Here is a 15343-nt window from a genome sequence, read left to right as displayed (position 1 = left end):
TTTGAAATATTCTTATTCTTGAAGAATTTAAATACTCTTAAATTTGAGTGAACTGTTCAAGTACAGATAAGAAAAGTTTCTTTAAGGAGACAAGGAATAATTTTATCATTTACTTGACAAAATATTAATTTATCATTATGTCATCTTGGTCTTGTTTAAGGGTCATTGCCTTATGTTCATAATATTGCCTGAAAGTGGCCCAACTAACCTTTATTGAGAGCTCATCATCCTACTTTATGAACCACATACACTCTTCTAAAATTATAGATATGATTAAATATGAATTAATGAGCTTAATGAATCTTCTCTCTGAGCTCTTAAGTACTAAGTAATAAAAAAGCATCATGTTATGATGGGACAATGATGCCATCTAGAGAGATGTATGCATTGTTCATGTAGTATAGAGCTTTTGAAATATTATATCAGTAAGGCTATGGTTCAAATGGATTTTTAATTAAACCTAACAGGGAAAACAAGGATGTTGGATGGAAGAAGCAATCCATTAATAATTAGATTTGTCATAGAAATATCGTAAGCTCTCGCTTCGTGCTTGAATTGGATTGAAAACATTAACAAGTATGTTTATAATCAATCTTGATGCCTGTTAAACTTCTCTATATAGAATAAAGGAAATTAGGGAAACCAATAACATTTATCATTTATAAGAGGAGATATAAATGGATGCAACTGAGTTTAGAAAGCAGTTGTAAAAAGGCAAGAATTCTAGCTACTGGTATGTTAACACTCCATCTTTTTTTTCCTGTATATCTGATTAATCCGGTATTACACAGAATATGGATATTATGTACCCAATCTAATATTACTAAATGTGACTCTTGTAGGTGAGTTTTTCTTCTAGCTTTCTCTAACTTGTAATGGTTTTACAACAGAGACATTTAATGCTTATCATATACCAAGGAGCAACCTTTCATTTCCTAGTCTCCTTTGCAGTTAGTTGGTGTCATGTAACCGGTTGTGGCCAATGGGATGTAGGAGGAACTGAGCTATGCCACATCTTGGCCATAAAAGTGCCATAAGCCCCCTGTGTAATCTCCAGCTCCCACTTTCCTTCCACATTGATTGGGTTGGCCACCAGGAGAAGATAAAGCTTGAGTCCCTTTGTCATTATATGAAAAGGCAACTAGCCTGAAGAGCTCATGGGATCCCAGTGGACTCTGAATGAGTAACTACTTTAATCTGTTAAACACCTGAGATTTCTGTAGATTTGTTATTATAGATTCTTAGAGCAGTGTCCTCTGATTGAGAATGTGAATCTGATTCCTTAAAGCCCTTTAAAAAAAAGTGAGGCGTATTTTATTGGTCAGTCTAGAAAATTCTTTCTGCAACTGAGGGTCCTGCATTCACCACCTCCTATTGCCTAATATGGAGTCTCAGTCAACTTCATTGATGTAAACACTTCATCATTCAAAACTCTCTTTATTTCTTCTAGCCATAGATATAATACACTAAGAGAAGTGAAATTTTCTTACCGTGTATCATCACATTCCCACTCATTCTTGTTTTCCTCCAAAAGATCCTTGAGTGATATGCTGCATAATGGAAGGCTTCCTATCTAAATGGTTAGGCTGCTCCATCTACTTCTAAGGTTGCCTAGGGATGATATAGCATACTTTTTTGTCTTCTCTTTTATCTTCAGGGCTCAGAAGGATTTGGAAACACTGAAGTAGAGTCAAGGGATAGAATTTCAGAAAACTTTGTGTCCCTTACTAGGGCTTCCATGGGCTATGGGTATAAACCATGTAAATCTCATGGTTGTCAACGGTTTAACCCCAACCAGATAACTTTCTCCATCCTCAGTGGGGATGCCTCCCACCTCCCCAAGTTTTTGTGGGGGGAATGTTCTACAAAGACAAATTGAGCCTGCCACATATTGGGCACTAGCTAGGGAGTATGAGTGGAAGAAAACAACAAAATACCACATTACGAGGGAGCTCTATTGGGGAAACATAAGCATATACACAGTCTCACAAAGTACTTACCGAGCTGTGGAGAGGATACAGGGAGCTGGGCACAGCTGGATGCAGCATGAGCCATAAAAACCTGACAACAGGACCTGGGAAACCACTAGTACAGTCCCTTAATGGCAGAATTCCATATTCCACACCCTACAAGTTAGCCACCCCACTTTAGCTGAATAACTTTATTGAGAGAGCACTGCTTAATTATGGCTGTTATTTAAATAATAAGAATGGAGGAATTGAAGAATGTAATAGTGGGGAAAAAAGGCATTACAAATAATAACACCTGGACAACAGACATAAACCAGGACTGTAGTGGGCTAACTGAGGTATATGGTCATTGCACCTTTAACCTCAAAGTAGGCTATTTTATATGCAGGTAGTTTTAACTTTGGTTGATGTTCATCTTGTCACACATAAAGGGCATTGCCAGGTTTTTTTTTGTTTGTTTGTTTTTTGTTTTTTTACAGCTGGCATCCCCTTGGATGTTTGGAGAATATGTAATAACAGTTTTTACATATTTCACTGTCATCACCATTTAGAATGTGCGTCCATTTATGGAACCAAAATCTGTAACTTAACTCATTGGTTCTAGTTCTCTTTCTTAGAGCCATGCAAAGTTGGCTTAATTTTCCAACCCATATTCTGCACACATCCCATCCATTTAAATATTTGAAGATAGATATTTGAGAAACCAATGTCAAACTTGAAATAAAGTTTTAGGCAATCTGAGACTTCCAAAACACTGTAATAATTTCATTAAGGGATTAAATATAAAAGGAAAAAGCAACTCTAAAAAAAGTAGAAGAAAATATCAATGTGTATTCATTTATTCACCCTGTAAATTGGAAAGAAATTTCTTATATTAAGTTACGTTAGAGAAAAATAGAAGAGGTTAACTTTTTTGAATACATTAAGATATAGAACTCCTACTGACAAACTGATGAATACTAACAAAGTCAAAGAAACTAAAAAATAAACTTGACAGATGTGCTAAAAGATCAACATAGTAATATCATATAAGTCAATAAGGAAAACACTAATTGGCCAAATTAGGTAAAAAAAATTCACAAATGCAGAACTGTAAGTGATTAATAAACTTGTAAAACTGTTTTATCTCACTAATAACCAATGAAATGTAGATTAAAAAACAAGTTATGAATTTCCTCTCTTTAATAGAAAATATTTTTAAGTAATATCAAACCCTAGAGAAGGGTTGATGAAACATGGATTCTTAGCCATTTATCAGTGAGAGAAAAATATTGGAAAAAATTTAGCATACGCTTGAAGATATTTTATGCAAGTAGACAGTACTTTGATGAAATGAATAGGAAAAAGGCTTCTGCACACAAACATGCATCCCAATGATATTTATACCAGTGAAAATTTAGAAGCAATCTAAATCTTGAGTGGTGAGTGGCTGTGATATATATCTTCCCAGTGAAACAGTATGTGTTTTTAGGAAATGGTATTTCTGAAGACTTTAAAGACATAAAGCAAATGCTTACTCTCATAAATGACAAAAACATGCACAAATGGGAAAAATAGATAAAATGCAAGAGTATCTTAAAAAGTTGTGCATAGAAAATAGTCTGAAAGGAACTATAAAACAGTTATATTAACAGGGTTTGTCTTTGGGTGGTGAAAATATAGATAACATCCCCACTCCCACCTCCACCAGGCAATTTTGTTATCAGAAAAAGCTTATTTAAAAAAAAATTCATGTAAAGACAATTACAGCCTCTCCATTGATCCTTCTTTGCTCTTCTATCTGAATAACTCCAGTTCCTTCAGCTTCTCTTCCCATGGCTTGGTTTTGTGACCCACCTTATCCTTTGGCAAGTGTGATGGAAACTGAATGAAATACTTCATGTTTGAGATAATCATTGAAGAGCAATAAAGATCATCTCTCTCATTCTGGATACTATTGATATGAACTTTATTCCCTTTTTACAGTCATTTCCAGTATTGATTCGTACTGAATATAACTCTCTAAGTGAATGGATCTGAACAGTTTTGTTTTTTTTTTCTCTTCACCTCACCTGAGTAATGTAGCCTTATGCTCACAAATGGCGAAAGGGCAGGGCAGGGTCCATCAGAAATTAGGATGAGAAAGAATGGTGGGAAGGTGCACATACATATGAGATGCTGGAGTAAAAAGGCTTAGCCCTTGGCCGTTCCCTCTCGTTCCTTTCTTCCTAACACATAAAGAGTTCCCAGCCTTCCTTAAAGTCGGATAGTCCTATAACTGAGTTTTAACCCATGGAATGAGAGAAAGAGACCGATGCTTGCCATTTCAAAGCTACATGAGTATATCTCCCACACAGAATCCTTTATGGTCCTTCCCCCTCTGGCCAGCTGAAATAGAGAAGGGATACTGGATTGAATTGGATTCTGGGAGCCAGGAATTTTGGAAGCCACATACTGAAGACGGCAGAGCTCTGTCAGCCTAGATTCCTGAAAGATTGTATGGAGGAGGGCCACTCTCTCACATCTGCTCACCTTCCCAGTATTGTAACAAAACTAATAAATAGTGTCTTTTTTTAAAGATTTTTAAAAAAATTTATTCATGAGAGACACAGAGAGAGAGAGGGGCAGAGACACGAGCAGAGGGAGAAGCAGGTTCCATGCTGGGAGCCTGACTTGGGACTCGATCCTGGATCTCTAGGATCAGGCCCTGGGCCAAATGCAGTGCTACACTGCCGAGCAACCCGGGCTGCCCAATAGTGTCTTTTTATGTGCTAATAATTCCATAATTTACAATCTACTTATCAGAGCATGTAGCCAACATTAACTAATACAATATCCAGTGATGTCCTCCAAGTGACCTTGTCATTTCCTTGTGTGTGTGTTTTTTTAAAGATATTATTTATTTATTCATGAAAGACACACAGGGAGAGAACAGCAGAGAAAAAGGCAGACTCAGGACCCCGGAATCACAACCTGAGCCAAAGGCAGACGCTCAACCACTGAGCCACCCAAGTGCCCCTCCTTGTGTTTTTTTCTCATCTTCTCTGCACTAAAGGAGATAATTTGCCCAAAATGTTTATCCTCAAATGCTTCAGATGAGACACAAGAAGCCATGCAATATGTATGCTGTAGATATTATAGACTAATGACCTCAGACTCCATATTTAATATATTAATGAATTTCAATTTGTTGAATATATCTTATTTATTATTTTGGCTTTTCAAACATCCATTTCATCTTAATTATATCATTCATTCTTAATTTCCTGCCCTCTTCACATTTAATAAGCATCCCTTCAATATCATCAGGAAAGTTCATTACTAAAAATTATGAACTGGTTACATTAGTGAAAAGTTAAGCAGTTTGTTAATAATATAATTCAGAATATGGCAGTATATTTACTTTCAAGTATTTTACCTGGAGAAAACGCTATTGTTTTTATCAATTAGCTTTTATTATCACAAGCCATGCCAAAACTTAGCAACATAAAACAAAACACTTATTATTTCCCATTGTTCTCTATCTTGGCCAGAGGGCTTTTTGTCTGGACCAGCTTGGCTGCAGCTGGAGAATCCATCATGGCCTCATTTCCAGATCTGGGACTTAACTTGAAATGGTGGGAAAATCTGGAAAGCTGGAATCTCTCCCTCCACCAGGAGGCTAACTTGGGCTTGTTTTCAGGATTAAAAGAAACGGAAAGATCCTTAGAATCAGTGTGGGAGGCCCTACCCATAGACCTATCCACAGAGCGAAATCATGGTGGACACTTTGCAAACAATAACCACAGCACCTTTGTTTGTTTGTTTGTTTGTTTGTTTGTTTTTAAAGATTTTATTTATTTATTCATGAGAGACACAGAGAGAGAGAGAGCCAGAGAGAGGGAGAAGCAGGCTCCATGCAGGAAGCCCGACGTGGGACTCCATTCCAGGACTCCAGGATCAGGCCCTAGGCTGAAGGTGGCGCTAAACTGCTGAGCCACCCAGGCCACCCTTTATTTGCTTATTTAAATGTATTTGCATTCTATATCTACACCCCAAATGGAAGTGTAGCATGTAAAAGAAGTACAGATGCAATATAAGACTTGAGTAATGAAGTTACGAGGTTTAAAGGACTATTCACACCCAAATGCCTGGGCTCATGGAAGCTACTACAACTGAATATGAAACTTAGCTTTGAGTTTGTTATTAGGCAGGAGAGGAGGGGGTAGAGCTCCTGATGAATTCCAACTTCACAGATTCAAGCCTATTATATGACAGCACGCAGCATCTGCAGTAGCACGTCATATCTTGTCTTCCCCTCCCATTTTCTTGACTTTCTCTCCCATTTGCTTTCCCCATCCTCTCCCCTCGTGCTCATACTCTCTGGTGAAGTAGGAAATTGGCAAGAAAAGGCACTGAGAGAAACAGAGAAGGGGACTGAGAAGAAGATAAAGCAACATGGAAGGGTAACAGGGAAAGAATCAGTAATAGGGTAGGCATGGAGTCCTTGAGAAAATTCATATAGAAAATTAATGTTCAGATGAATCCAAGCTTGCTGCAAGGCCTTTATCTATTCATGCTGTTCTCTCCTCCTGGGAAGCAGTTCTTGCGTGCAGACCTTAGCCTGGTTCTGGTTTTCATGTTACCAAGACCTCTGCTCTGACCTCACCTTGTCCTAGAGGCCTTCGGTGGCCTCTCTTCCCCCAGGCTCGTCTCATTCTCTAGTGCCTTATGCGGAGGCTCTTTTCTTTCTGGCCATACTCAACCTCTGAATTCATTAACTTGTTCACTTATTTATTTTGTGACTCATGCACTAGAACCTGTATAATGGTTAAGGTCTTGGGCTGGGGCACCTAGGTTTCAAATCTCAGATCCATGTCCTTCTGCTATTTAACTTTTTCTCAGTTTCTTCATCTACAAAGCAATAATGCTATTACTGAGTTGTGAGTTTGAAATGTGTCATTGCATAGCGTGCACTTGGCACATGGTCAAAACTCAGTAACTTGTAGCAATTGTTGACTCATTACTGTGCCTTTAATTATTTTTTAAGATTTTATTTATTTATTTATTTATTTATTTATTTATTTATTTGAGAGAGAGAGAGAGAGTGTGTGTGTGTGTGTAAGAGAGAAAGAGAGAGAGAGAGAGAGAGCACCAGCAGAGGAGAGGGGCAGAGGCAGAGGGAGAAGCAGGCTCCCCACTGAGCAGAGAGCCTGATGCAGGGCTTATCTCAGGACCCTGAGATCATGACCTGAGCCAAAGGCAGATGGTTAACCAATTAAGCTACTCAGGCACCCCCATTGTTGTGCCTTTAGCCCTGGAAGAGTATACCTGCCATACAGCAAGATGCTCAGTAAATATTTTTAAGATGAATAAATATTAGCTAAATATTGAATAAATATAATAATCACAATTAACTCTTACTGAGTGCTACTCTTTACTAGACATCATACCGTACAACAAATCTATGAAAAAACAATTCCTCTCCTTCCTCTTTTACAGCTGAGGAATCCGAGCCTTGGGTTAACTATCCAAGGTCATAAAGCCGGTGTATATAGCAAAGCCAGGGCACAACAAACCCAGGTTTTGTGTGATGCAAAACACATATTCCTTACCATTTTTCTATGTTGCATCCTAATTTACTGCATTTCAGACTATGTTATAGCTGTTTGATCTTAATTCTTGAAAGAATATAATTCAAAAATACCTTCTTGATATATCCTAATATTTGTTAATCACAAACATTTTTTTGGTCTGACATTTTAACTCGAACTTAGGTAAAAGCAAGACAGAAATAATTGACTTAGAATAGAAGCATAAGCTAATTTTGGTCCAGAATAGCTCTTTATTCTTAGAACTTCCTGACCAGTGTTGCCCATTGGCGTACCTCATGTCTCCATTTCACAGTCTATAGTAGCTAGGCTAATATGGTGCTAGTTATGGTTACTCACATCTCACAGCAGTGAAATTACTAGCTTTTTTGTGCAGGCAAAAAGGGATCTGTTCAATTTTTTCTTTCTCTTGGATAAAGACCAAAATATTCAAATTTCTGCCTTGTTGTAGTCTTTGTTGTAATTCTCTGCCTGGTTCCTGTTAAGTTACAACAGTCAAAACAAAACTGAGATACTTGAACAAAGATAAGCATAGGGGGAAAATTCTATGAAGTATACCTGGTATGCAGTAGCTAAGTCAATTTTATTTGAAATTCACTTCCAGGTTGTGTTTGTTTGGGTTTTTTTTTGTTTTGTTTTGATTTGGTTTGGTTTGGTTTGGGTTTTGGTAGGCGCTTTTGTTTTGTTTTGTTTTGTTTTGTTTTTGCCATCAGTGAACAGCTGCTAAACTCAGGGGTAGTTAACAAGTTCTCGTGGCACAGTTAGTGAAATGGTTAATTAGTAGAATTGTGACTGGCAGGAAAAGGAGATTTGAGGTGTTCTTTTCCCATTGCCAGGACATGAAGATAGTCTAAGCAAGTTATACACTCAGTAAAGCCCAAAAGCAATGCTTAAGCACTACTGAACACAACCCACACCCAGACCTTCACAGAAAGAGGTATGTAATGATGACCAGGGTGACCTTTGCCATAAAGTGATATCTTTAAAATCATAGCATTCTGGAATATGCTGTCAGAATTTGAAATTGCTATCATATTCAAAGACATTAACATTTTCTTTTTTTTTTTAAGATTTTATTTATTCATGACAGACACAGAGAGAGAGAGAGAAGGAGAGAGGGAGAGGCAGAGACACAGGCAGAGGGAGAAGCAGGCTCCATGCAGGGAACCCGACATTGGACTTGATCTCAGGTCTCCAGGATCACACCCTAGGCTGAAGACAGCGCTAAACCGCTGGGCCACCAGGGCTGCCCAACATTAACATTTTCTTAAAAAATAACCAGAAATCCTCTACTACCAACAAAATGTTTTTTGTTACTTTAGTCTTAGGTAGACCACTCATAACCCAGAATTGAGACTGACCCAGTCCTGATTGTCAGAGGACTCACAATTAATTAAAATGCAGAATTTTAGCAGCACTTTTCAAGTATTCATTCCTAGCATATACTACTGTACTGCCTTATCGTTGTTCTCTATTGGAATATGTTGACTCTTGGGTGGTAGATAATATTTTTGCTATTGATACAGTGTCCAGAAATTAATTTTCAAACATAAAGCATGATCTGCCATAGTTGTCTCAATAGTTGATATGATAATGATGACGATGACGATGATGATGATGATGATGATGATGATGATGATTTTATCATTTGCCCACTATAGGGAAAATGATTCTTATGCTTGGTTTTGGCCAAGTGATAAATGATTTCACTGTATGTAGATATTAAAAGGAGCAGAAGGCTTACAGGAGAACTTGAAGATCCTCCCTGTATGTAGAGGTACAGCCACTAATCAGGCTACTACCACAAGTTATACATGGACACACACTCATGCATGCATTCATACACATATACACTCGCACACACTTATGAACACAGGCATACACACACACACACACATACACCTATGGGCAACACACACCATATATATCTTTTAATGAGTACCTTTTTAGAATCAAATAATCTGGTAAAATAAATATTAGTAAATAATATATTTAAATATTGATAAAATGAATATTGTGTCTCTCATTTAGTTATTGGAAGTGGTTTACTCAGTAAGACTAATCACTTAGTAAGACTAAGTAAGATTCAGTTAAGAATAAACATTAGGAAAAAGAAAAGAATAAACACTAGAAAAATGACTATGCTGCCCCTAAATTTTTTTTTGTTCACAGGATATTTATTAATGAAGTGATTACTTTAGCTGGCCAGGACAAAATGCCAAGTGACTAAGTGACAATGAAATTTTTCCATGAACTCTAATTACTAAAACCAAGTAGGATGAATTTTTTTCTTATATAAAAACCAATGTATCATTTTTAAAGTCAAATTAAAAGAGGTATCTATATGATTATTAAGAATTCATTATTATTCCCCATTTTTGTATTTTGTATGCTCTATTTCCTTTAGGAAAATGTGAAGACTAGAATTCTAAAAAAAAAAAAAAAAAAAGTAGTTATATTATAGCACTTCATCATAGGGAAGCATGATCTACTATTAACTTGTCTTCACAGTCATTCAAAAGCTATTTGGAGCAGTCTTTGATGAAGAGGGTTGATTAGTCGCCTATTCCCCTCCTTCACCCTGAGTGTGCATTTGAGTAAAAATGTAGCTACTTTTCCTCAGAGGGCTACAAATGAAATGACCTCTAGTAGATCATGGAACTAAAAGGTCAAGAGAAGAAAAATGGTCTGTTGGAAATGTCCTGGTTTCACAATTTTAGAAGACACACTTCCATTTTTAAAGCTTGACATTTAGTTCCCATTTACATACTAAGAACATTGTTTCTCCTCCAGGAAAAACCCCATATATCTCTTTTTTTCCTTTTCTTTCTTTCTTTTTTTTTATCTCTTATATTTCAAAATCATTGGTCGGGGGTGTGTGAGATGGAAGGTGAAGGGAAGAGGGAAATAGTAATTTTAAATATCGCAATGATAAATTGAATGAGCACCCCAGATTAACAATAACATACTACCAGTTAAAGGCATATTGGAGAACCCTGAGAAATCACTCACGAGGCCACTGAGTCTGAGGTAGATGTTGGTTTGGTTGAGACAGCACTGATGTGTGTAGTTAAATATTGAAAGCCCACAGGTACTCTTTCAAAGCAGAGTGGCACATAACAACACAATAGAACTCATATAGGCTTGTCTTTCTTTTTTAATGGCCTTCACTTGTTTTGTCAATGTAAATAATAAAGCAATTAAGGTTTATTAATATTACATCAGTCTTGACTGTTCTCTACCAGGCTTGCATCCTTGTTTTGAAAAGTAAACAGGATTTATAGTCTTTAAAAATTAACGCACTTGGCTGCTGGTTTGATAAATTATACTATAAATTATACTCAGTGTGTTTGCCATTCTAAAACATTCAGAGGGAATATAGTTGGGGGAAAGTGAGTGATCCTAGGGGTCAAGGGCCTCTGTTCTGTCTCCTTACTGACATTGCCCATGACCTGGAAGAGTCATTTTTTTTGGTCTTTGAAAATGTCAATGTCCTTGCTTGGGTAAAAGTATGAAGTTAATGGGAATTTCAATTTCCTTTCATTCAGTTTTCAGAGGGCAGGGGAGCAGGAAGGAGGCTGAGGGAATAAAGCAGGTGTCTGCCCAAGGCTGGAAGTCCTCACTCAGTATTATCCCATTGCCATCTTCTTTCACTACTCACCCCACCTTCCTCCTGGCTCCCTGCTGGGTGGCCAGGACTCTGAGCACCTTCTCACTCTTCACTTGTAGGCACCCATCCTCATTTACAGATGTTTCCTCCCCACCACAACAGGGTGGCACTGTTTCTTGGCCTTTGTAAGGTGGTTTGGTGTTAAAAACATGGGCTTTTGGAGTTAGACAGACCTGGGTCTCCTCTGCTTTACCTCCCACCATCTTGGTTTGGGTCAAGTTCCCCAAGACCCAGAGGTCGGAGCTCCCTTCATGATACCAGGTTAATAATGACTACCATGCAGGGTTGCTGTCAATATTAGAAAAGGCTATGCAGTATAGCCTCTGGCACAACTCAGCTATAATTCCCTCCTCCCCTTTCCCCTGTGTGCCTTTACTCCATGTTAGACTTTGGCGTCCTGTACTTTACATCCTCGATGTCACATACTTCATATACACAGCCTCATTGAAGTCACTTGATATGACTGTAACCTCATGCTAGAGTATATGACTACTCATAGTCCATGTTTTCAAGGATAATTTTCGAAAAGGTAAAATCATGACTTTTCTGTAAAATCAACACACAGTGAATATTTTATGTAAGTCATTAATATAAATCATTAATTAAGGGGAACTGCTAAAAGGTAAATAAAAACTAGTTCAAGGGTAGCCCGGGTGGCTCAGCGGTTTAGCGCCGCCTTCAGTCCGGGTGTGATCCTGGAGACCCGGGATCAAGTCCCACATCAGGCTCCCTGCATGGAGCCTGCTTCTCCCTCCGCCTGTGTCTCTGCCTCTCTCTCTCTCTCTCTCTCTCTCTCTCTCTGCCTCTTATGAATAAATAAATAAAATCTTTAAAAAAAAAAAAAAAAAAAACTAGTTCAAATTCAGATTTGGTGTATAGAGACTTACATTCTCAACCAGACAAAACTGATTTGTGTTGCCCTAAGTAAGACTAATACATGTGTCTATAGGCACCTTATAAATTTTCTATAGACTCACTTCTATCTCTACCAAATTGTAAAACAGTCTCAGCAGAGACCATCCAAAGCACACACTCCTATGGAATCTGATAACCCTTGAACTTCCACGGAATGTCCAACATGCCATTGAAAAGACACTTGAGGTTCCCACAGGCCCATTTTGAAGTCTTTCACAATTTCCTTGGTCTTCAGCATTCCCATTTGATGAACAAGTAAACTAAAGATTGAACTGTTGGATAATGTGCCCGAGGTCTTTGCATAGTATGTCTGGGTGAGGCTTCAAGTTGGCCTGGCTCCTCACCAGTGGTGACTTTGTCCATGGGCCACACGAAGCCTGCTTTGTTCTCCATATTGGCCTCTCATCTAACTCTGGCAGGGGATGTGGACAAAAAAATAGAAGGAATTCTCAAAGAGGGTCTGGCAGAGGGGCCAAGCTCTGTGCTCAGCTTCCCAAGGAGCCATGTGTCTCATGTCCATGGGTCCCTGGAGTAGGGGACTCAGGGCCCTCTCCTACCTCACCCTTCAGTCTCTCTAGCATGAAGTTACAGAGCAAGCAAGCATAGGGACCCCCATTCCTGCATGCAGGGGCTCATGACAAAATGTCCCCAAGATTTGCCTGAAAGCAGGTAACCCATTTCATGGGGCCTCTGGAGAACGATAAGGGTCCAAAATGATAATGGTCCTAAGCCATTATATTTTTGGAGTATTAGAATCTGTCCTCAAAAAAAAAAAAAAAAAAAAAAAAAAAGAATCTGTCCTTCCCTTTCTCCCCCTATACTTTCTGTGGGTAATAGAGCCTCCTCCTCCCAGGCTCCCAGCATTAGACTGAGCCTGCAAGCATCACAGCTCACACTATCCTGGGAGTGAAATCTGGGGAAGCTGTGATGAGGGCAAACATAGGGTGAGGCCCAGAAGGGGAGGGAACAAATATATCTCAATCTGGTGTGTTCCCAAGTGGGTTACCCAGTCTCATGGATATTGTCAGGGATGCCAAGACTACTGCCTTTCCAAACAATCCATTATGGGGGATGGGGACAGGAAAGGGGAGAATTTATCTGTTGGTTTCCATCTGCTATTGGCCTCAGTTATTTGTACCCAGTCCATTAGAAGTCACCAAAAAGCTGGATCATAAAACCACAGCAGTGATAACTGCTGCTCTGGCCACAGAGGGGTGGGGCCAGGGGCACACCCTGCCAAGAGCAACCCCTGGGTGAGGACCTCAGTGAGAAGGGAGAGCTGCGGTGTAGAAGGTTGGAACATGGGAAAGGTCCTGACAGGATGTGCTTACCACCCCAGGAAGGGTGGGGACTGGAGACATAGCAGGCTAGTAGGAGGTGAGTATGGTGGTCTTCCACTGGCCATGGGCCTCAGCAGCCCCACAATAATCTGAGAGATACATCTGGAGTTCACAGAATTCCCACTGGAATGGGGTTTGTACCAAACCATCTCTCTAGCATCTGGAAGGGTAGCTCTAACATGGAGCAGAAAACTGGATCTGAGGGAGTCCAGGGAGGCCCACACCCCATGGCTGGCATTCTAGGCACCAAAAGTTCCTAGTGGTGTCTTTGCTGGCACTCCTGCCACAAGCTAGTTCTGGACAGAGAACCTGTGTCCATTCCATTCACCTCAGAATATCAAGGCATTTGCATTTGATGTTTGTAAATTCTCCGACTTTGTGATGGGTGGAATTTCAGGCAGGGTAAGAGAGATACCAGTTGGCAATTAGGCCTTCCAACTTACTTACCTTGACCTCAAGGGCTTCATTATAAAGGCTTATCTGTGATGGGGAAAGTCAAATGACAGAGAGGCCCTTGGCAGCCTTCCCCCCAAGGAAGCTGTGGGCTGATTGTGCCTCCTTCTTCTCAGTCATTTTCCCCTCTGACTGGAAACAGTTGCTTCTTCCAGCCATCCCTGCTCTAAGAGGTCCTGTCATCAGTGACTCAGGACCCTTTAGGTGAGAGTTGGCTTGGTGCTCAGCAATGTGTCCTCCCTGCCTCTTCTGGTTAGAGACCGGGAATTGTTTCCTTCCTCATTTTCCTTTTCCCAGTAGGTCCTGGAAATCCACACTAGTTCTTACAGCATACGACTCAGCACCTGCCCTGTACTTTCTTCTTCTGGGAATCTGGGTGGGAATGGGAGTCAACGTGAGCCTCTTAACAGGAGGTCAGCCATCCAACATTTGTCAAGTACTGATTTTATAGCAAACATTGGGGCAGGGGCTGAGGAATCTGACAGCAAAACAAAGTCCATGTCCTTTCAGGGCTGGAGAAGAAATTCTTCATGCAAATGAAAAGGTGCACCAATCTCAATGGAATATATCTACATACAGTGTACCTGAGCACTCAAAGGAGAGAGTGGCCAATCCTACCCTAGGCAGTGGGGTGGGGGTGGGGGTGGAGCTTCTGAACTGAACATGGAAACATGAGTAGGTGTTTTGCAAGAAGAGGGAAAAGAAGGGGCACCCAGGTGGCTCAGTGGTTAAGCATCTGCCTTTGGCTCAGGTCATGGTCCTGGAGTCGTGGGAACAAGTTCTGCATCAGGCTCCTCACAGAGCCTGCTTCTCCCTCTGCCTATGTCTTTGCCTTTCTCTCTGTGTTTCTGATGAATAAATAAAATCTTTAAAAAAAAAAAAAAGAAGAAGAGGAAAAGGAAGAGCAGTAGGCTGGGGAGGATCTTCCTGACAGAAGGCACAGCATGTGATAACAATGGCAGGTCTGGATGCCCCGCTAGGGTGATTGCAACTCCTTCATGGGTAACTTTTTCCCTCTCAGCCTTCTGCCAAAGAGAGAGATGTCTTGCTCTGAGATGTGTGGTCACCCTCACATCAGATCTAAAATTTTCTATTAATTTCTATTGCCTCTCAAAAACTGCATATTTTATATGTTTATATTTTACTGTCATATTCTTCAAACTAATTTGAAGTTCTTCCTTTCTAGGGCACAGCACTGACTCCTGGCTGTCTCCAGTTTCTGGAGCATAATGTGGCCTCAATGGGGACTCTGAAGTGCTTCCTGGTCGCAGCGCATTTTCAAGACCTTCAATGTGGAGACCCTTCACCAGCTGAAGCATGGCTGCCAGGGTCTGCCCTACCCCTCAAAAAAGACTCTCAGTTCTTAGGAGTTTCAACATGTCTTAGAGCTTGACTAAACACTAATCTCGATTTCTGAATTTTAGA

This window comes from Canis lupus, chromosome 28, assembly GCF_048164855.1.
Source record: "Canis lupus baileyi chromosome 28, mCanLup2.hap1, whole genome shotgun sequence".
NCBI lineage: Eukaryota > Metazoa > Chordata > Mammalia > Carnivora > Canidae > Canis > Canis lupus.
The sequence above is the reverse complement of the archived record's forward strand: the minus strand, read 5'-3'. Positions refer to the sequence as shown.